The following is a 23,315-nucleotide window of genomic DNA, read 5'->3' on the forward strand; positions in this document are numbered from 1 at the left end:
CAAGTGCCATCTGACTGTACCCTTTGGAGAAACTAGAAATCTATTCTTCACATGATCACATTAACTGAATATGTTATCCCATAACTGCTAAACATCATATGAACATATGAAGCTGCCTTATACTGAACCAGACCCCTTGGTCCATCAAAGTCAGTATTGTCTTCTCAGACTGGCAGCGGCTCTCCAGGGTCTCAAACTGAGGTTTTTCACACCTATTTGCCTGGACCCTTTTTTGGAGATGCCAGGGATTGAACCTGGGACCTTCTGCTTCCCAAGCAGATGCTCTACCACTGAGCCACCATCCCTCCCCCACATCAGCATTAATCACATCAGCATTAATCCTAATCAGGGATTTTTTTGGTAGAAAAAGTCCAGCAGGAACTCACTTGACCCCAAGCCAGCCGGTACTGCGTTCCTGTGCGTTCCTGCTTTTAAAAAAAACCCCTGATCCTAATGCTCTTGCTATCTTTTTGAAATATTCTGAAACAGAATACTAATATTTTGGTAGCTGCTTTGGATTCCCACTGGGAAGATAAGTGGGGTATAAATGAAGTAAAAGATAATAATGCTAAAATATACAATGCACTGGCAATGGTAACAAGAAATTTCTGGCATTTGAAAATATAACCTTCATCTTGAAAATCTGAGCTGAAGCTAATAACAGCTTGTACATTTGCAGAAAGGTGGGGTAAAGAGAAAAAGAATATATCTGTGGTCAAAAAGAACAAAAAGAATTTGATTGAATTTGCAGGAAGGAAAATGTAAAGCTAATATTTTTGAAGTACCACAAGATTGGCTGACTATTTTCCGTGGATTATTTTGTATTCCTGATGCCTAAGAGCTTTTCACTAATAGATTGACTAAACATCTATCAAGACTGCTTAGATTTAGGAATTTTGTACTGAGAAAAGCATCAAGTAGCAGACTGAAGTAGACTTAACAGCAAAGAGAAGATTGAACTATATGGATGAAAAGGCACAAATCAGAAGAGTGGAGAAAGACATTACTAATCACTTACACCACTCTTTTTCGCAGGCTGTTGCAAGAATCCTGTATTGAAGATCAAATAGTTTTGTTGCATAGAGTAAGACCTGAGACTGCATGGTAGCAAGTTGGCCAGGATAACTCAGTAAATGTACCACAGAGCAAAAAACAGAAGGGTGTATCTATGCTACAGACTTATTTCTGTTTTATACTGGCTTAGCTGTCACTTGAAAGAGTTCTGGTGGTTTGGTGGATAGGCTGACAATTATCTGTTATAGATCTCTAACATAACTCTGAGGAGAAGAAAAAGTTATTAACGTAGTCTGGGTCCACAGGTCATATGGAACAGGCTCCATACTCTCAAAGTAGCTGAAAGATGCTTTTGTACAGAAGACAAAGCATGGTAAATCACCTTCACAGGTGTCGCTGGGTGTTAACAAGCTGAGAGCTCTGAGAACACAACAAGAGTTTGCCAGTAGTGTTAGAATTTATGTATGTTCCTTGCCAAAACAAATACCACAACAGTAAAACAAAAAGATATTTTTTGTGAAGGCAAATTCTAGAACTTTCTACAATCATAATGGAATTTTCAGGCATGGATTTGTGAGAGGAATACACCATAAACATGCTAAACTCTGCATGCAGAATGAAAGTGCTCAGTGTTCCTGATCCTGATGAGAAAGTTGGAAAGCTGAAGAATTAGAAAATGAGTTTAGCAGTCCCATTTTGCAGTTTAATTTAAATGTATTATTGGATGAAATGAAGAACCATCTATGCCACTCTGAGCACCTTGGAGGAAAGTTGGACTAAAAATGCAGATGGTGAGGGACACAGGGAGTGAGAGAGAGAAAGAGAGGGGAGTGAGTGCAAACCCAAATTTGAAAGTTTTCTTTCAGGAAGAAAAAGGATAGCAGAAGAATAGCATGGTATTCAAGCCTATTATCAAACTTTGTCTTTCTGACTGATCTTATCTTAGAAGCACCTTTAAGATCAGAACCAGGAGAAACTGATGGTGAGGTGCAGCTCTTGCAAGAGAAGAAAGTACTCAGAGATAGAACTGCAAAGCTGCTGAGTAGTTTCCTAGCGTATTTCATTTTCTGCGAAGTCATAGCTGTAGTGCTACACATACTGCATATACACTTAATGATCACATGAGGGGTCACTGGGAAGGAGGTAATTGCAGGTTTTCAAGTTCTTATGGGAAAACACAGGGATCATCTGCATGTTTAAAGGCACAAGATACACTCCTGGCACTATATCACTACAGAAAGCAATGGGGAGATAATATATCTGAATGCTCTCCCAGTCATAAGTTCTTTTTTTCCCATAGAAAGGGGTTCTATCCCAGCCTGATATGCCACTTTTCTATATGTGCATAGAGAACATTCAAATAAATAGGATATTTTAATCATCAGTTTGTACTAGGAATGAGATGATGAATGTTACATGTTTGACACAACTTTCTAAAAAAAACCCCTCGTTTTTCTTTCATAAGAGAACATAAGAACATAAGAGAAGCCATGTTGGATCAGGCCAACGGCCCATCAAGTCCAACACTCTGTGTCACACAGTGGCAAAAAATTTTATATACACACATACACTGTGGCTAATAGCCACTGATGGACCTGTGCTCCATATTTTTATCTAAACCCCTCTTGAAGGTGGCTATACTTGTGGCTGCCACCACCTCCTGTGGCAGTGAATTTCAAAAGTGACATGATCTTAATATAGTTTTATGGCTTACTATCCAAATCAATGGAAATTCTACCACTAATTTTAGAAGTGGGATAGACTAAGTTAGACTCTTGTGGTCCAATTTAATATCAGGTTGAATGGGAAAGAAGGCAGTTGTGTAGCCCAGTCTCATCAGATCTTGGAAGCTAAGCAGGGTTGGTACATGGATGGGACACCATCAAGGTCCGCAGACAAAGGCAATGGCAGGCCACCTCTGCTTCTCACTAGTCTTGAAAGCCCCTCGCTAGGGTCGCTATAAGTCAGTTGTGACTTGACAGTACTTAACATATTTACAGAAAGAACAATTATGTATGTATTCTATGCCACCTGATATGCTATAGCCCTGTTCACAAGTTACAGTGAATGTACAAGCAATCTGTGTACAGTGTGCCCTTAGCTTTTCTTTATAAGTTCATAGAGTAATTGTTATCATAGAGTAATTGCTCTCTCCCAGATCGCGCCCCCGGGATACTCGGTCTTTCACCAGTCGCGGACTAGCGGGCGGGGGGGAGGGGTGGCCCTGTTCATTCGAGAGGTTTACTCCTTCCGGGCCCTCCCGGCTCCGGAGATCAAGGGCATTGAATGTGCCGGCCTGGCGTGGGATGTTGGGGAGGGGTTGGCGATCTGGCTGGTGTACCGACCGCCTAACGCACCGGCCAGCGCCTTACTATCACTGATGGAGGCTGCAACAGGGTGGGCATTGAGGCACCCGAGACTTTTGATTCTGGGTGACTTCAATGTCCATGCCGATGACGTGACCTCCAATCAGGCGATGGACCTAGTGTCTTCCATGGCGACACTAGGACTCTCCCAAGTAGTTACGACACCCACTCACCAGGCCGGTCACATGTTAGACTTGATCTTCGCGTCGGGAGTTTTAGTGGACAATCTTGCTTCTATAGCGGTGCCATGGTCGGATCACTATGCCCTCAAGGCTCGTGTGGACGTCCCACCCCAACCCCGTTTGGGCGGCGAGCTTATTTTAGCTCGCCCGCGGAGCCTGATGGACCCGGAACGGTTCCTGACGGCTCTGCGGGATCCCTGCCCCCCTGGCGATTCCCTCGATGACCTGGTGGAGTCCTGGAATAATAGGCTCACCAGAGCCATCGACGAGATCGCGCCTAGGCGTCCTCTGCGCCCTCGCGCAAGGCCGACACCCTGGTATAACCAGGGGCTGCGTCGGCTGAAACGGGGACTCAGACGACTAGAGAGGCAATGGCGGCGTACTCGAGACGAAGCGACTCGAACATCTTATAGAGAGGTTATGAAGTCCTATGAGATGGCAGTCAAGGCCGCAAAGAAAACTTACTTTGCGGCGGAGATTGCGTCCGCAATTTCGCGCCCGGCACAACTGTTCAATACAATCCGGACCCTTACAACGCTGCCACAGGGCAGACCAAATTTTAATGAATTGGAAATTGGCTGTGAGGCTTTTGCGGATTTTTTTGCGGATAAAATCGCATCGCTCCGTTCCGACTTTCCTGCCATATTAGATACAGTTAGCGAACCTGAGGCTCCGTGCCTGTCTTCGGATCGCGCCCTGGACGGCTTCGGCGCGCTCAGCCTGGAAGAAGTTGACAGGATCCTCCTATCTGCACGCCCAACAACTTGTAAATTGGACCCATGCCCCTCCTGGCTTATTAAGACCTGCCGGAGGGAGCTAAGATATCCTATACGGGATATCATAAATAGATCCCTACTGGAGGGGCATTTTCCATCAGCGCTCAGAGAGGCGGTGGTCCGTCCCCTCTTGAAGAAAACATCGTTAGATCCGACCGAATTGGCACACTATCGGCCGGTATCGAATTTGCCCTTTTTGGGCAAACTTATCGAGAGGGCAGTGGCGTTGCAGCTACAGAGCTTCCTGGAGGACGCTTCTATCCTTGACCCCTACCAGTCTGGTTTTCGCCCGGGCCACGGGACGGAGACGGTGCTGGTCGCCCTGGTGGATGACCTTCAGCGGCATCTGGATCAAGGCGGCTCGGCAGTGCTGATGTTGTTGGACCTATCGGCAGCGTTCGATATGGTCGACCATCGGCTTCTGGCGCGCCGCCTTGCCGACGCAGGGATTCAGGGGTTGGCCTTGCAATGGTTTTCCTCTTTCCTTGACGGTCGGGGACAAAGGGTGGCAATTGGGGAGGAACTGTCCCGGAGACACACGCTTGATTGCGGGGTGCCTCAAGGGGCGGTGCTCTCCCCGATGTTATTTAACATCTACATGCGCCCCCTTGCCCAGATTGCCCGAAGGTATGGGCTTGGGTGTCACCAATATGCTGATGACACCCAGCTCTATCTGCTTATGGATGGCCGGCCCGCCTGCGCCCCAGAAAATTTGGACCGAGCGTTACAGGCAGTGGCTAGGTGGTTTAGGCTGAGCGGGCTGAAGCTGAATCCGGCGAAGACAGAGGTCCTGTGCCTTGGTCGCTGCGGCCCGGGAAGGGAAATCCCCCTGCCAGTTTTTGACGGCGCGCCACTAACAGCGTCGGGCAGGGTTAAGAGCCTGGGGGTGCTATTGGAGCCTTCACTGACAATGGAGGCCCAGATAGCAGCCACTGCCAAGTCCGCGTTTTTTCACCTTCGGCGGGCGAAGCAGTTGGCCCCCTTCCTGGAACGTGACGACCTGGCAACAGTGATTCATGCTACGGTCACCTCGAGGTTAGACTACTGTAATGCCCTCTACATGGGGCTACCCTTGTGCCGGACCCGGAAACTGCAGTTGGTGCAGAACGCTGCTGCCCGGCTGTTATTAGGGCTCCCAAGACGGGAGCACATTCGGCCGGGGCTCCGGGATCTGCACTGGCTGCCAGTAATATTCCGAGTCCGGTACAAGGTGTTGGTTATTACCTTTAAAGCCCTATATGGCCTAGGACCTGTCTACCTTAGGGACCGTCTTTCCCCACACGTTCCCCAGAGAGTACTACGCTCGGGTTCACAAAACCTGTTGATAGTCCCCGGGCCAAAGGAGGCCCGTCTAAAATCCACCAGGGATCGGGCCTTCTCAGTAACGGCACCTTATTGGTGGAACCAGCTGCCGGAGGAGGTGCGGGCCCTGCGGGACCTAGGGCAGTTCCGCAGGGCCTGTAAGACAGCCCTCTTCCGGCAGGCCTATAATACTGACTGACAAGGAAATCTTTTGGATGGAACAAAATGCATCTGTAGACCGCCGGTTTTTATCTATCTTGCTTTTATTAATTTATGGTTTTAATTTTACTTGTAAGTGTTTTAAATTGTAGTATTTGTATTATCATGTTGTAAGCCGCCCTGAGACACTTCGGTGCGAAGGGCGGGGTATAAATCCCAATATAAATAAATAAATAAATAAATAAATAAATAAATAAATAAATAAATAAATAAATTATGTTTTTTAACAATGAAGTCTTGATTTAAATCTCAAAAAGTATACAAAACAGTAGGCTAGCACAAATATGACACAATCTGAAGACAAAAATTAGATACCAAACAACAGGCAAAAATATAAATCTTGAGAATGCTTTGGTACCTCAAAAAAAAAAAGCGCTGAACATGTGTTTGAAACTATGCATTTATCCAGATACTGGTTCCCAGTTTCATTTGGAAAGTGAATGCATGATGGTTCTTTTTTACAAACCGATGTATGCTCATACATGCAGGATGTACATGTGTTCACCAATGTTCCCTCTAAGCTGCAGAGTCTTGTGAGCAAAAATTCTGCTTTGTGAGCTACTGGTATTAAAGCTGTGAGCTGCGTGCATTAAAGTTGTGAGCTACTGCATAAATTATTGTCCTTTGGGGTCATCCTTCCTGAGCTAAGACAAAAATATGTGAGCTGGAGGCTAAAAATTCATGAGCTAGCTCACACCAACTCAGCTTAGAGGGAACACTGGTGTTCATCATAAACTTGTGGACAAGGCTAGAGTGAGGTTGTGAACAAGGCTAGTTTGGTTATAGCCTACTCCTCTTGTGCTAATGTAAATTTAAGCATTTTTATTAATTTAAGTATGAACTTATATTATGTAAATGTTTAATGGTGTACACCACCATGAGCTCAATTATTTAGGAGAGAGTGGTTTTAAAAACTAATTAAATAAATAATATATAGCATGAAAGGCATATACTGCACATACCAGCCTACATGTGTACAGCACACCAGAAATTTGTAACTCAGTGGGACATACTGCTGGTGCAATAATGCTATAGATGGATGGACCAGCAACCATGACAAATACCTTTAGACTTGATGACATTCTCTATATGGAATACCTGTAAATGCATTTTGTAACGCAGCATCAATTATGTCTGTATTAGGCATTCAAATATATTGATATTGCATTGTCCATATGATTGCAAGTGATTTGCACAGATCACATAAAGGAGATTTTGAGATAAGTATGCTGCATGGGTTGGCATTGCATGCTACAACAACAGAGTGCAGCTTAATGTAATTGTGATGTAATTCAGGGGCCTTAAATACATCTTATTTTCTTGTATTGAGACACCGGTGAGGAGCAGGTAAGAAGATGCCTGAAAATGATGGACTGGATGTACTGCCCAACAACAAAAGCTTCAAGTCAACTTCAACAGCAACTGTAAAAAATGAAAAAAGATGCAATTAATAACTTACTAAGGAGCAACATCTGTGCTTGATATACTTGCAAGTCAGCCAGAAATTCATCACATTAATTTTTACAATGTTATATGTGATGTGAATAAAAACCTATTCAGAAGCCATGCAATGGAACAGCCTGTGAAAATCAGAATAATCAGAATGTCAGAATAAGCTTCACAGAGCTAGCAAATATGTATACATATTTGTTTAGTTCACATAACAAAGGCCACAGGTAATAATACTAATAACAACAATTTAGTATTTAATTGTCTAGACTACAGACAATGCAAAACCTTCCTCTTTTAGCTGATGTGTCAGGAATGGCAGATAATTCCTTCCTTTCTAAAGAAGAATGAACCAGCAAGAAAGTACACATGAGGTTCTCATGTTACTAGACCCAGATCTGTTTAGCTTCAGCAACAGTGACAAACTGGCCATTAAGGCCACCAGGGATAGTCCTATAGGATCAGCTCCCTACCAAAGCCACTCTAACCCCAGGGAAGGCCCAGACAAACTGGGCAGGAAGCAGTGAAGGGGTGGGAGCCACTGCTGCCACAAGCTAGTGGTCCCCACCCTCTACAGTGCTGATGGGTATGAGCCAGGGTTTCCAGGTCTCTTCTGGCAACCAACAGGGGATGGGGGTGTGGCTTACCTGGAGAAAGAGAAAGACCCAGGCCTTGTCACTAGCATCACAGAGGAAGTGTTGTCATCACACCAACAATGTCCAGGCAATGCTCTGGTATTTGGGCAACAATGCTGTGGTAAAATTTGCTTCTACATAGAGTTTTTGCCCAGAGTACTGCCTCTGGTGTGATGACATCACTTCCTGTGTGATGCCAGCAACAAGGCCTAGACCTTTCTCCTTCTCCAGGTAAATCCCCCCACCAGCCAGCTGACTGGCAACTGGGGGGGCAGGGCCTGGTGGTGGGGGACTCATGCCTCCACTAGGGGTCTAGCAACCATAGACTGTGAGCTAGGTGGAAGCCATTGCAAGTCTGCTCCTTCTTTCCCCATCTATGAGGGGGGCAGGGTTGGGCCCTCTTTACCCTTCTCTGCTGTGGGATGGAAGTGGAGTCCTTTCTAGGGCAATTTTTGCCTCCCTGTCTGCCCCTGTTTAGAAAAGTTGTCTTCAGACTATACCCTAGGACTGACTATGGACCATACCTGGACTTGGCCATGGTGTGTGGGGCAAGAGCACAGCACAGTGAAAATTCAGAAGGTCAATGATTAAGTGGGCCTACAAATTTACTGCTAACACAGTCACAGACTTGACAAAGGAGTTCAGTATTGCAAAAACAGCCTCTCAGCTTGAAATTTTGAAGAACGTTCATTTCCAAATAAATGAGTACTCTGCATTGTTGATGTCAATACTGATGGCAGAAGACACCAATAAGGAGAATGTCACACAAGAAAGGTAAGATTAGTTGATGAAATTCCTTGTAGAATATCTTTCTTGGAGGGATTTAACCTCATTTAAAAAACTGTTCTTTGATGAAATAATATATTCACTCTTGCCTCTTCTTTAACTTCACAAGGAGCTATCTTTGAAAGAACTGTAAGTCAGATCAGATTCACCTTGCAAAATTTTAACTCACAAAGATTCTACAGGTATGTAACCTCTTCTGTATGACCTGAAAGTCAGTGTATGAGCCACTATGTGAAAGATACTTCTCCAAAAGCTGGCATGTGATAGAAGACTCAGACATCTTGGCTATTATATTAGTTGCATGAAAAAAAATTGGCTCAGGAATCTAATTAGCAAATAATAGGAATATAAGTAGCCCACTTCAGACACAATGGCCTATATCCTACTACTTCAGTAAGCAAAGTTCAAAGCTTTCCTCCAGCATAATGGAAGAGCCACTTTGTAGGTAGGTATAACTTCTTCCAGCCTAATATTAGTGCCCAATATTATTTTTCCAATGAAGATAGGTATACCAATAAATCATTGACTGTTTGAAAACTCCTGATTAACCAAAGTGTCCAGACACTGGTCACTTTCAAATTCCTGCAATGAATGCTTATGGACACCATTGCCAAGAATATGCATGTCTAATCACGGAGTTCCCAGCAGACTGTCCCCCACCCCTGTACTGGTTGGTGGTAGCATATGGAATTCTTACTGGATGGCCTTGGGCCATTCACTCGTCTAACATACCTGATAGGGTTGTTCTGAGGAGTGTGTGTGTGTGTGTGTGTGTGTGAAGACTATCTACCCAGCCTTTAGATTCTTAAAAGAAAAAGTGGGATAAAGATGTGACTAAGGCATGTCACAACATCAGGAAGAGACAGCATTGTGTATTTCCAGCATGCTTAATTCCTTGATCATATAGTGCAAATGCGTAGTTTTGTGTGCATTTTGAGTTTTCTGTCATCAATTCACCAGTCATATTTGGAACTGGTCAGTGTTCTCCCTATTTCCATTATGTTCTTGTGATTGACAGGAGGCTGCCTGGCCCCCAAGTGGTCAAATAACTGTTCCTGTGTAAATGCCTGAGCCAATCTGAAGGCTTCAGCAACATCCAGTCAGCTTTCAGAGATCTAATGGTGCTCCAGGGAAAGTGCAGGCATTTGACAGTGGAGGTCTGACTCTTGAACAGAGAAGATGCATGTTGTTAAGATCTGTCTCTGGGAGTTAGCAGACATGTTACTTCGGTCTCTGCCTTTTTTATTCTTAAGATGGGTTTCTTAATGCTGGTTTTTAATTTATATCTTTTAATTTAATAGCTTTATTATGTTATTTTGTAAGTCCCTCAAATAAATCATAACAAAAAACTATCCGTATTCATATTACACTGGATGCATGTATAACCTGCATGTACAACATGTGTACATCTGCTTGTAAGAAACAGCCAGTGAGAATTCACTTCACAAATGAAAGTAAGGATCAGTATATGGGTAAATATGTGGTTTCAATCACACATTCAGCTGTAGGTACATTGGATGCAATGTGAGAATTATTCAGAGATTGTATAAAGAACAGTTAAATGTACACTGAATGTGGATTGGGCATGAGTTCACTATAAATTGTGCATGAACAGTTGCTGTTATTGGTGGAACAAACTAGGTAGGCTGTGGGTCTAATCTGGTTCAAGGCAATTCTTCAGTTGGGAGACTGGCTAGAAACTGTTTGTCAAGGCTGTGTGAATAAGGCAGAAATTGACTAAAGGGAAAGGCCCTGAATAATTAGTGGCTGAAAAGTTATCATTCAGCAGTGAAATATCCCTTAAGTGTCTGGAAGTTATTGAGATAAATTGTATATAGAACTTTTCTTCCATGAAGAAGAAAATATTTACCTCAGCCCAGACTGTAAGATTACTTTTACGGTGGAATTTCTGAGATGGCAAACTACATCTTCCAATGCCCCTGACTCTGGCAGTGGGGGTGGAGATGGTGGTTGCCATCTCTGGGTGCAGATCTTTGTGCTGACAAGAAAAAGTAAAGCATGGCTGTTAGCTTTTCCAAGATTGGAAGTGGGGTGAGACTGCCCAAATCCTGATAACCACTTTGGGAAGCATGTTGGGAAGCCTGAGCTAGGAAATACATATATGTGAGTGGGATATTATTGGGCAGGGATTTCAGCCTAATAAACCTTCATTGAATCCATTTTCTTGTGTCTGACATCTTTATTCTTGGGTGTCATAGCAAGTTCTAGTACCATTCACTCTTGATGGAGAGATTTAACCACATTTTCTATCCTTGAAGGATGCTCAAGAGTTTGGGTGAGGCAGTGTTTAACTCACTGGTTTACTTTTTCAGAAGGTATCTTGGGCAATACTTCCTTAACACCCCATCGATTAGTAAAGCTCTTCCTGAATATGCCAGCCTCATTGTGGTAACATTGCTTCTGTATAAACCAGATTGGACTCACAGCCTACCTAATCTGCTCCACCATCTAATAAATAGCCCTGTTCACAGTTTATAGTGAACACAAGTACAATCCACTTACAATGTACACAACTATTCTGTCATTGGTGTTAGTTTATCTGGGCAAGGCTGTGTCGCATCTATGTTGTGTCCGACATCTAGCATACCTCTTCTGTTAATAATGTCAGTCAGTCATTCTTTATTATAGTCATTTGACCAAACATGTAACACATTTACACACACAAAAATTCAAGGCATAAATAACCAGATAAAACAATTTAAAATTAAACTAGTTACAATAAAGTTTCCAAGACCAAAAAATCACCAAACAGAATCTGGCTACCTGATGAGTAATGTTAGCATTCTTATCAGACAGAAGATAATCAAGTCTAACTTTTCAATAAAACCAGAGATTTTATCAAATGACAGAGTGATTATTTCATCACATGCTTCCTTATAAAATGGGCAGCTAAAAATTAATTTTGGGTATATCCACACTGCAGATTTCAACCAGCTGAACAGTCATTCTGAGAAACCATGGAAATGTGGTTTAGTGAAGGCAGGGGCTAGAGATTCTAATAGACTATCAGCCCTTTATCAAACTACAGTTTCTAGGATCCTCTGAGGAAAAACCCGCGGCAGTTAAAGCCAATAGAAGTATAGGACTGCAAGTCATTGTAAAAGTTGCTGAAATTGAGCACAGAAAGCTGCCTTATGTGGAATCAAAATTCTAGGTTCGGACTTTTGGAATTTTGAGAAAGGGTAGTGGCCGGGTGCCACCATAAAATGTTTACCATAGATGTAGGGCAAAATATCTCACCAGGGGAAGAATTAGGTTTCAGTTTCCAAAGAAAGAAAAGGATTCACTCCCTGCACACCCACAGAAAGAGGCTGCCATTTTGCCACATAAGGAAGTCTGTGTCTATGGCCAAGCCAAGGGCATATTGCTGTGACACAGCTGCTTAGAATGAGCTCAGTCCTTTGCGCTGAACAGGTGCGATATGACCAAGAGCTCTCCGTTGTTTTTTCCTGTTACAATCAAGATCTTTGAATGGAATAGAAGCATCAGGAGCAAGTAGGAGCCAGGTGGACACCATGCAGCTCACAGACACCATGCTGGAGGATCACTGATGTAGCTCAGTATTGCTGCTACTGGCTCTCCAGGGTCTCTGCCAACATCTCCTGTCTGAAATCTTTCAAACTGGAGGCCTGGAGACTGAACCTGGGACCTTCTACATACAAATGACATGGACAACCAATGAGTCATGCTTATGTAAAGTACTGTAAAGTCACAACCAACTTATGGTAACCCCAGCAAGGGGCTTTCAAGGCAACTGAGAAGCAGAAGTGGTTTGCCGTTGGCTTCCTCTGCAGAGTTCCAATGAGTTATAGCCCTCTCATAAGCCAGATGCATGTAGCCCTCAAAGAGCAATGCCATAAATAACAGGCACTCTTCTTCAGGTTGTATTAGTATGTACATCAATACATGCCTGTTGTACAAGTTATCACAAGCTGGAGGCAGGGGAGAGAGAAAGAAAGATACAAAGCTGGCTCCTTTCCCAACTCTATTGCAAATTGTTATTTCTAATCTGTACTGACTAATGGCTTCATTAGAGGTCTCTCGAAGAGCTTTACCAACTGTTGGTAGCCAGAATGGTTGTAACTGTACACTAGGTACAGCTATTAAATTATGTTTTGTTAATAACTATTCTACCCATTATGTACGTAACAAGTTTTAAACGAATAATTTAACCTTAGAAATGATTAATGATAGAGATTTTTCTGTCTTGTCAAAACATACTACTTGTTGAAAGTGAGTACAGGTTTTTTCCCCCTCCTCCAGGATAGTTAATTTTTTAGCCCACACAATTGGCTTTATACAAGCAGTAGCTAAAAATCAGCTTTCAAAGGGGAAGACTGTTATTTCTATATAATCTCACCTAGAGGGGGTCAGTGGGAGGTAGCAGGCTTTTCTCAAAAGCTAGAGAAGGCAACATCAGTTTCTAGTCTTTTGAATGAGATATAATGTAATTGTGAGAAATCAATATTAATTCAAAAAATGATGGCTTTTTTTCTGGTTAGATCCTCCTCAGCTCCTTTGGCTGTGCCTGTTCTGAAAGCAGTGGGGTTTACACGCATAAGGGAAGAATGTTGGGGCTAATTCTACTACCATTTATAACTCTCCTTAATTTCTCTGCTTCTCTTATGTCATGGCTGTGTCCTCTTCAGCCTCTTGCATCTGAAACGATGGGTGAAAAGGTATTCTTCTCAAGTGTTCAAAAACCCCTGAAATCCAAAAATGGGGTCTGGATCCTGTGAGCAACATCCAATCATTTCATGGAAGAGAAAATAATAAGGATTGGGGACCCACACACATGGCACTCCATATCAGACATTATCTTATGCACATGAGGGAATAAGCACAAGCACCCTGCTTTCTGCCACACTCACAACATTGTCAGACACAATAAACATGAGAATTCAGTTGTTTGAATTCTCAAGATCATTACTATGAAGGCAGCCACATTTTTAACTCTGGTATGTCAATGGGATCCTGCCTGGAGTAGCCGGTTTGGTGTAGTGGTTAAGTGTGCGGGCTCTTATCTGGGAGAACCGGGTTTGATTCCCCACTCCTCCACTTGCACCTGCTAGCATGGCCTTATCGGTGCGTGTGTGTGCAGAGTGAGGAATAGAGAACCGTACAATAGTAAGCTCTGGGAGGAAGGTGAGCCACACACCAGCACCTAGTATTAAAACAGTGTATTTACAGAATATATACAAAGTAACTAGTGCGGTGACAAACATAGATCTGAGCGACAAAGTACTCCGCCAGTATCCACCTCTCAAGTGAGAGAACTACGTACAGGCAATGCAGTCCTTATATATGTACATCAGCCAATCAAGGCAGTCCATATACTTGCTGACTCCAGCAGGTACTTTCCCTTAGTCATTGTCCAGCCAGAACCGGCTTGCTGACAAGGTTACTCTGACCTGACCTGTCAGATAGATCCACCTGCTTCCTTGTTGCTCCTGTCATGCTGTGTAAAGGAGGACTCCATATACCGACAGGCCTTGGGTCAGCCATAGCTCTGGCTGAGGTTGTCCTTGAAAGGGCAGCTGCTGTGAGAGCCCTCTCCAGCCCCACCCACCTCACAGGGTGACTGTTGTGGGGGAGGAAGGTAAAGGAGATTGTGAGCCGCTCTGAGACTCTTCAGAGTGGAGGGCGGGATATAAATCCAATATCTTCTTCTTCTTCTCTATAAGCCTTTAACTGTTTTTGCTTGTTCCTTCAATTGACTGCATGAGGTCTACGGGGCATTCAAAAGTCAATGATGGGAGTGTGGCTCAGTGATACAGCAGAAAATCCCAGATGGCACTTCTAGTTAAAAGGATCAGGTGGTGGGTAATGTGAAAAATCTCAGCCTAAGACATTGGGTGCTGCTGCCTGTCAAGAATAGACAATATCGACCTTAATAGACTAACAGTCTGACTCAGTATACAGCAGCTTATGTGTTTACGTTATTTTAAAATCATTGCTTTATTTATTGTTTATACTTATTATCCTGAAGATCTCAGGGCTCCATTCATCCATTTTGTATCCTCCCCCATCTTCATTGTAGCTGGGAAATAGTGGCTGGCACAAAGTCATCAAGGGAGACTCACAGTATAGCAAGGTTTTGAACTTCAGTCTCCCTGGCCATTGTCTGACTCTTTAACCATCATGCTACTGTTTTATCTGCTTCTTATTTGATTGACTCAGAGAAATGAAGTCTAGTTAAGGATGTCCCTTATTCCCTAGATTCATGTGGGAATCCAAACATCATCAATCATATTGTGTTGCTTTTTCCTTCAGATGACCCTCTGTGCATTTAATAACATCCAGATTGCAAACTATCCTCTGCACAACTCACTTTGTCCTTATTATACTGCCTCACTAGTAAAGGATAAGGAGGAACAAAGCGTTCTATGCCAAAGAGCATAGATGAGACACATTCCCCAACAATCAAAAGGCCATCCATTTTATTCCACAGTATTTTAGGTCTGTATCACATGGTCAGTTTCTCGCAATACAGTATGCAGCTTAAACTGTCCTAACTTTCATGCACACCTATTACAGTTGAAGCAGGTTCCACAAATATAGATGAAGCACTCTTTCTGCTCGGCTACACATTACGAGAAGACAAGAGTCACTGAAAAAGACAATAATGCTAGGAAGAGCTGAGGGCAGCAGGAAGACCCAACATGAGACAGCTTGGCTCAGTCAAGGGAACTATGACCCTCAGTTTGCAAGACCTGAGCCAGTTTGCAAGGTGGTTAATAATAGGACATTTTGAGGGTTATTAATTTACAGGTTTGACGTAAATTGGAAACAACTTGATGGTATTTAACACACACATATTTATTCAAGCTACCATATTTATGGGATTGGTACTAAATTACTACAGCAGTATGGGACTGACTGCAGATAACATTCTTTGTTCCCATACATCTCTAGATGCATTCCACATTCGATAAGTTCACTAGGCATAGACATGCTATCCCTGTTTCAGAAAAATGACAGAACCCAATATATGGTTGTGTTATTAACTTCTAAAGCTATTTATAGTTATAGTTGTGATCTCTCAAAGATTTAACATTTCATAACGTCCGTTTTATAATGTGAAATCATTATTCAGTTATCAGATACTTCAGTTTAAAAGAAATACAGTTAACAAGAGGTATTGTCAGGCCAATATAAAGTTGTTAGCAAAACCTGCTAATTCAATGTCAGACTATTATTTCTGTCCCAGAGCTTCCTAATATGGAATTATTCTTGCCAGTATTATGCTGGCTTTATAGTGTCATTGTTCCAGGTATTTATTCATCCAGAGGTGACTGAAACACTTATCAAGGTACCAAAGATTTTCAAGTGAAAATGGAGACATAAAAGTTATTTCGGAAACCTAATCTCCACTCCCCTTATCTAGAAAAACATTTAGCTTCAATTTATAAATGCACAACCCAGCTCATAAACTGGGTTTTAAAAGATTTCAACCCCCTTTACACCTACACTTTGAGGCTTGAGCATGTGGATCAGTGGTTGAGTATCTGTTTGGCATGCAGGAGATCCCAGGTTCAGTCCCCAGCATCTCGAGTAGATTTCTGTGAGAATTACACTGTTGTCTACGTTATAAATTTTAAGTCGGTTTTGAACAGTGTCAACCTATCACATTTTCCTATAAAAGTCCCTGGAAGTTTGGTTTGTAAAATTGCTTACAACCAGGCCTCAGATTCAGTGGGAGCTCACAGGAACACAGCTCCTGAATCTTTCTGAGAGTTCCTCCTCCTCCTTCTGAGAGTTCTACCTCCTTGTTCATTGAATAGTAGGTGCAGCTGCATAACAATCCCTGGATGAGCTCCACCACCTATTTGTCTACAAAATGACCTCTGCTTTCAACTATTATTGGGAAAACCCTTTGCCTTGGCTGCAATCCAGAAGACACTTTCTTGGGAGTAAGCCCCATGGAATAATGTGAGACTTACTTCTGAATAGATCTGCTTCAGGTGATTCTGTATAGGTGTCCCATACTAGTGTGGAAAAGCAGCATGATGTGTACAGCTCTAAAATGTAAAATCTGCTTTAATTAGTTTTAAACTGAGTTGCAATACTTGAAACTATTAGCCCTCAAGCATTTTTCTGATTATTTTCTTTTGATTTTTATCTCATGACACGAGAACTGTAACATTTAATTGAATGCTTCCCATAGCAGAGACCTTGCTTCTTGTACTCTGTTAAGTGCCATACACATTGATGGCACAACATGATGATGATGATGATGATGATGATGATGATGATGATGATGATGATGATGATGATGATGATGATTATGATGATGTAGTAACGATAACATAGGACAAACAGGTACCCTTTGGGGAAGCAAAGGAATGCCTTCAAAATATATGCCAAATTAAGTTTATAACAATTGTCACACAGTGTTTAAAATGTGTGAGTTGGCCACTCTTGTATGTGAGACATAAATGCATTTTCCCCCTGTAATTCTCTGTTCTGTGGAAGACTTTACCATGCAATTTTTCTGAACATATAGATCATCCCAAGCTAGATAACCTTTAAGGCTCTTGAAGCCCTCCAATCCCATGATTTCACTAATAGCCACCTATGTTTGATGAGTATGCTTCAGAAGAAAATAGATGATATTTCTGAAAGAATAGAATTAAATCTTAATTTCTGCTCTTCTTCTTGGCCTGCCATGAATTTCCCTTTTCTTCTGCCTGTGTCAGTTACAAATTGAATGGGCATTTAATCTCCTTCCAGTGTGAAGCCACAATATTTCAGAATGTAAAAGGGTGGGCACCTTGATGCGACATTTGAAATCTGTCCGTGACTCTCAGCATCTCGTGTTTCTCTCCCCAAGTCAGGCTTGTCATGAAGATGTAGAACAGCAGCTAAATGATAATGATTATTCTGAAGTGTCAGATTCTGATCTTTCTCACATAGTGCCCCATGTAGGATGAGATTTTCCTAATGCATAAACAATAACTATGATTATGACTTTTGACAATGAAGGTGTTGGGGGAAATGCTATTCTTGTGTAAAACCTGCAGTTTTGAGTTGAGTGGGAGGGAGAAGCAAAGCATTATATAGTTCTTCTTAGCTGTTCCAGAGAGACAGACAGACAGACAGAAAGACAGAGGACTATGACATCTCTAGCAGAAGATGTTATCTGGCCAGAAATATATTCCATCATTTCATCTATAACTCTTTGTAACTATGAGTGAGGACAGACAGATATTGTAAAATGTGGTGGAACTGGTTTGATCACAATGTATTATATTCTGAGGCATTTGTTTCCAGGCACAAAATAAGTGCTCATATCACTTGAAGTAATTGAAGACAATAAAATAATAATTCAAGTTCTTGATTGGTAGTTTATGCTCTTTAATATTGGTCAATAGTCTGATTAACCATAGTGAGATTGCTCTTACACCATGGAGGTATCTATATGTTGTCCATGGGCACGTGCCCTCTGTATCCACCAGTGTATGGTGTGATCTATGACATTATAATCCCACAGTTCTTTCCATGAGTTCAGGGCAGGATACATGCTTCTCCTTTTCTCATTTTATTCTCATAATAGCCCTATCAAATAGGTTAGGCTGAGAGAGAGTTAAGGGTCCAAGATCACCCAACAAGCTTATGGAGGAGTAGAGATCTGATCTTCCAGGGCTTTAACCACAATAATTATTCTACAACATTGCAAAGAACCAGTCACAAACTCTTAGCCTAATCTACCTCATAGGGTTGTTTTGAAGAGAAAATGGAGGGCAAAATAATATAAATAAATAAATAACAAAATAAAAGGATAATATTTATTTACTTACTACATTTGTATCCTTCCTTCCTCTCCAATAGGAGCCCAAAGTGGCTTAACCATTCTCCTCTCCTCCATTTTAGCCCCTAATATTTTAGCCTTACAACAATCCTGTGAGGTAAGTTTGGCTGAGAATGTATGACTGGCCCAAGGTCATCCAACAAGCTTCCGTGGCAGAGTTGGGATTCAAACCTGGGTCTCCCTGTTCCTAAGTCCAAGGTTCTAAATGCTACACCAGGGATGTCAAACATGCAGTTCAGGGGCCGAATCAGGTCCCCAGAGGGTTCCTATCAGGCCCATGAGCAACTGGCTGTCGTCTGCTTCCTTCTCCCTATAGCTTGCTTCCTTCTGCATAACAGCCTGCTTTGCATGACTTGCTCAATCACACAGGAACTACAGAGCAAAACTTCTATTTTCTCCATTGGCTGAGGCTACTCCCTTGGGAATAAAGGGGGGAAGAATAGCTTGCTTTGCCAGGCTCTCTCAATTGCACAGTGAAACTACTGAGCCAAGTCTCTCTTCCTTCTACTGGTTGAGGCTCCTCCCCAAGGAAAGGAAAAAAGAGTCAGAGCTTCCTTTGGCAAGTTCACTGGATCCCAAGGGACAAATACAAAGAAAGCATCTTTAAGACCAAGAAGTGCTAACGTTTGAAGCATGTTTTTAAATTTTTTAGAAAATATATACGGTATATATGTGTTTGTGTTTTTTATAAAATTTATCTCTCTGCTACCTAATCTTAAATAAGTACACAAGTGGCCCGGCCCAACATGGCTCAACCCAACCTGGCATAACCCGGCCCAAGAAGATCTCATTTATGTCAGATCCAGCCCTCATAACAAATGACTTAGACACCCCTGTGCTACACCATGCTGGCTTTGTAGTGTATTAGGGGAACATCTGAATCAAAATGTCAGATGCTCGTAGTTCAAAGCTTTTTTCACAAGAAGTTCCCACTGTAAACAAAAGATTTCATGTATCTTCATTGCCTTCTCTAGTGTGCAAGATATGTTCATGTTCAGCCCATTATTCTTCCCACCCACCCAGCACAGAGTCAAGAGATCAGAATAAGATGAGGGACCTATATGGTTTTCAAGGATTAGACAATCAGGTTGACTGCATGTACTCCCCAAATATTACTTATGCCTGGGAAAATGTGCTTTGGGACCTATGCCCTGCATTGCCATATAGATGTTATTTAGAAAAGCAGCAATGAACACTGGACGTTCAGATTCCCATTTGAAGACAGTAGGCAATCCAAGTTGTTTATCTCGGCTAGGATACCTAGGAGGCAGAGGGATCATTGGATGCTGGGTCATTTGTGTATGTCTGTCAGACTTGTTTAAAAAAAACATTTAAAATAACTAAACAAAGAAAAGACACCACCTGGGGTTCCATAAGCATTTCACTAATTTAATTCACTGAAAACCCAAGCAGCTACAATTTTTAGAATGTTAGTAAGAAAAGGGACAGGAGGCTTCATGAACACATTAAAAGGCATCATGACGAACAAATCTAGTTCACCTGATTCAGGGCACTCGTTCCAAAGCTAAAAGTAGTTTGTCTTTCCAAACATGAATATATTACAATCAGGGCATTCTCTGTTTTTCCTGTAAAGTTGGAGCTAAGCAATATTCAGGCTTTTATTACAGTGTGGATCTAGTGCTCTTTAAAGAAGGCAGGGGCGAGTGGGAAAAATATAAAAATGAAATAGTGGAGCAAAGGGATCTAAATGGTAAAGGAAATTGCTTTCTACAAGCTGTGTAAACTTCAATTAGAAGACAAAGGGCTCTGTTCTCTTTCCAGCACTGGACTTGCTTGGCTTGCACACTCCCAAACGCTTGGGATGGGGTGAGGGGAGGGTGCGTCTCTGCTGGGTGAATCAAAGTCCAAGGTAAGGTGAATGCAGGTAACCATATGCAAATGGCAATTTACCATGGGTGTACCTGTAGCCGGATGATAAATTATGTGATGTAAACTTGATGCTGGTGGGCAGAAACTTAACTGAGCAATACAACCTGTTCCTACAGCCTTGCTTAAAGTGGGCTTGCGGCCACTGCACATGCAGCGTTGCACACCAGAGTTCAGTAGTCCAGGCATGTGTTGTGTTACATTGCATGTGTAGCCAGAATCTCAATTCTAATGAGATGCTGGGCATGAGCAGTATCACATGGGTATGTTACTTCTTGTCCATCTTAAATCAGGCTTCTGTATCCTCCTGATGAAGGGTCACCAGAAATGTACGACTTTCCTGCTTCCCCAGATATCTGGAGTGAATTTATGTTTGCTGCGGGAAGCCAAGGGATGAGGGCAATACTACCACGATTCTGTACACAGCTAAAAATCCAGGGAAACAGCAGAGTGGTAAGAATAACTTTACCACTTGGCAGGATCAGTACAGATGATGACCACCTTACCAAGACATTATTTTGCATACCGTGGGAAGTTATCACTTGCTATTTACTTCAAGTCATTAAAGAGGATGTTATGGTTACAACTATGTTTTGGATCAGAAGGAGCTTGTTTAGTTCATTTAATAAAGACCAGCTGATATAATCATTTGGCTATTACTGATGGTAGTGAATACTGATTCAAGTGGATAGCCAGTTTGGTGTAGTGGTTAAGTGCACGGACTCTTATCTGGGAGAACCAGGTTTGATTCCCCACTCCTCCACATGCACTTGCTGATGGGACCTTGAGACAGTCACAAATTCTCACAGAGCTGTTCCTTTCAAGAGCAGTTTCTTTTAGAGTTCCTTCACCTCCACTCACCTCACAAGGTGTCTGTTGTGGGGAGGGGAAGGGAAAGGAGATTGTAAGCCGCTCTAAGACTCCTTTGGGTAGTGGAAGTGAATAGTTTATTGTAAATGGACATTGACCGTTACAATATAAAAGCACATTATAAAAAACACAATATAGAATTTACATTCAAAATACCAAGCTTAAAAACCAAGTCTTCAGGTTAAAACTGTATGGCGCTTCTAAAATTTCAAGCATACAACATTTAAAATAGTTAAATTATATTAACTATGCTGAACTATAGAGCAGTGAAAGTGAAAGGTGGGGTATAAATCCATTCTCTTCTTCTCTTCTCTAGCTGCGTTGGTCTGAAGCAACAAAACAAAATTCGAGTTCAGTGGCACCTTTAAGACCAACAAAGTTTTCTTCAAGGTATAAGCTTCAGTGTGTAAACACACTTTTTCAGATACATTGAAGTGAACAATCCATAATTTAGGTAGATGGTGAGCAGCAAATTAGCATACAACATAACAAAGATATTCAACAGATGCAAGGACCAAACAAAAATTGGAGATCGTAATTTAATTCTCCTGGAATTAAATCCAAACAAATAGTGACCACATAAACTAAGCTTGTTATACCTGTTTTGTTCTTGCATCTGTTAAACATCTTCATTAGGCTGTATGATAATTTGCTACCACCTACGGACTGGTAACTTCCATTTCAATGTATCCAAAGATGTGTGAGTGCACATGGAATTATATACCTTCTACAAAGAAAAGCAGCTTTTCTCCTGGGAGGTTAGAGATGAGCAAAGCCTCCAATGTGTGTTTTTTAGATTTTTTTTCTCCCTCTGGGCAGAAAGCAGGCATGGGGAGAAGTTTGTGCAATTGTTTTTACAACATACTTCAGCTCATCTTCATTCAAATGCTAACAGATCTGGCAGGAGATATAATGGGTAGGTCCAGATCTCTCCCTTCCTCCTAGCAGGAAACATAGGTTCAGAGGACTTTAGGCTAACAAGGCTCTATGACTAATCTTCAAAAAAAGAGATGAAGGAAATGTTTCCTTGACCTGGCCTGGCCAGGTCAGTGGGTGGAGAAACAGAGATAATAAAACCTCTTTGCAAGAGGAAAGAGATCTCTTTTCCTTGGGTGCTGTGTCCATGAGCACACAGAAAGTTCTCCACTAGCACCATTCACCATGTGCTTGCCTCAAGAGCCAGAACAAGCTTCAAGGTTATAGAAACTCTATAGGGATCTGTAACATCCTAAGCAAAAGGGACTTATCCTATTTTAACATCTGATAGGTCATGTATGGAGAAAGGGACAGAGGACTTGCGTTTTCCCCATTTCTTTTGGTATTCCTTGTTCAATTTAGTGCTTGTAAACATTTTCTTTTTAATAACTACTTTATAACTTTGGATGCTGGGAGGTCTGTACCACAGAGACCTCTACCATCTTGGATACACTATTTTAAAAGAAGTGCCGGGGGAAGGCAAACAGTTGGCAAGTGGCTATTCCTCCAGGGGTGCAGATGGCAGTACATTGTCCCCGTAGTGACCTGGTGCTGGGCAGCAGGAGACACAGAGGCAAGGCCTCAGAATTTGGAAGGGAAGATGGGAGTCCTGACCCTCCTCCCCAGTGGGCAATTCCAGCAAAAGGTCAGCTGGTGGCTGCAAACTATCCTGAGAGTGGAAGAAAAGTCCCTACAGGTGCAGAAAAACACCTAGGAGGGCAGGGTGCAGGCCAGAGCAGGCACACTCTGCCACACCTTGAATAACACTTTGTTGGTCTTAAAGGTGCCATTAAACTCAAATCTTGTACTGAATATTGTTATTAATAGATAATTGTCTAAGCAAAGGCATGTCCAACTCACACACTAGAGTTAAAAGAAGCCTCCAGTGTATAGGGGAGGGTCGTTATGTGCCTCATGGCCTGTCACTGGCCCCATGCTTGCTGCCATGTGCTGGAGGAGGAGGAGAAGGAGACCTTTATCTGCAAAATGTGTTCTAAAATAGGATCCACCAACAAGAAGGA

At 42.3% G+C, this 23,315-nt stretch overlaps 1 long non-coding RNA gene across 1 annotated transcript in view; it reads right to left on the minus strand.

Annotated features, from left to right (window-relative positions):
* Positions 1–7,145: 7,145 nt before the first annotated feature.
* The window catches only part of LOC132578486 (uncharacterized), a 47,510-nt gene continuing 31,340 nt past the window's right edge, over positions 7,146–23,315 (minus strand). Inside the window, exon 2 of the long non-coding RNA XR_009555884.1 lies at positions 7,146–7,281. This is a non-coding gene — a long non-coding RNA (uncharacterized LOC132578486). The remainder of the gene's footprint in view (positions 7,282–23,315) is intronic.

Source organism: Heteronotia binoei, chromosome 10 (genome assembly GCF_032191835.1).
Source record: "Heteronotia binoei isolate CCM8104 ecotype False Entrance Well chromosome 10, APGP_CSIRO_Hbin_v1, whole genome shotgun sequence".
Lineage (NCBI taxonomy): Eukaryota > Metazoa > Chordata > Lepidosauria > Squamata > Gekkonidae > Heteronotia > Heteronotia binoei.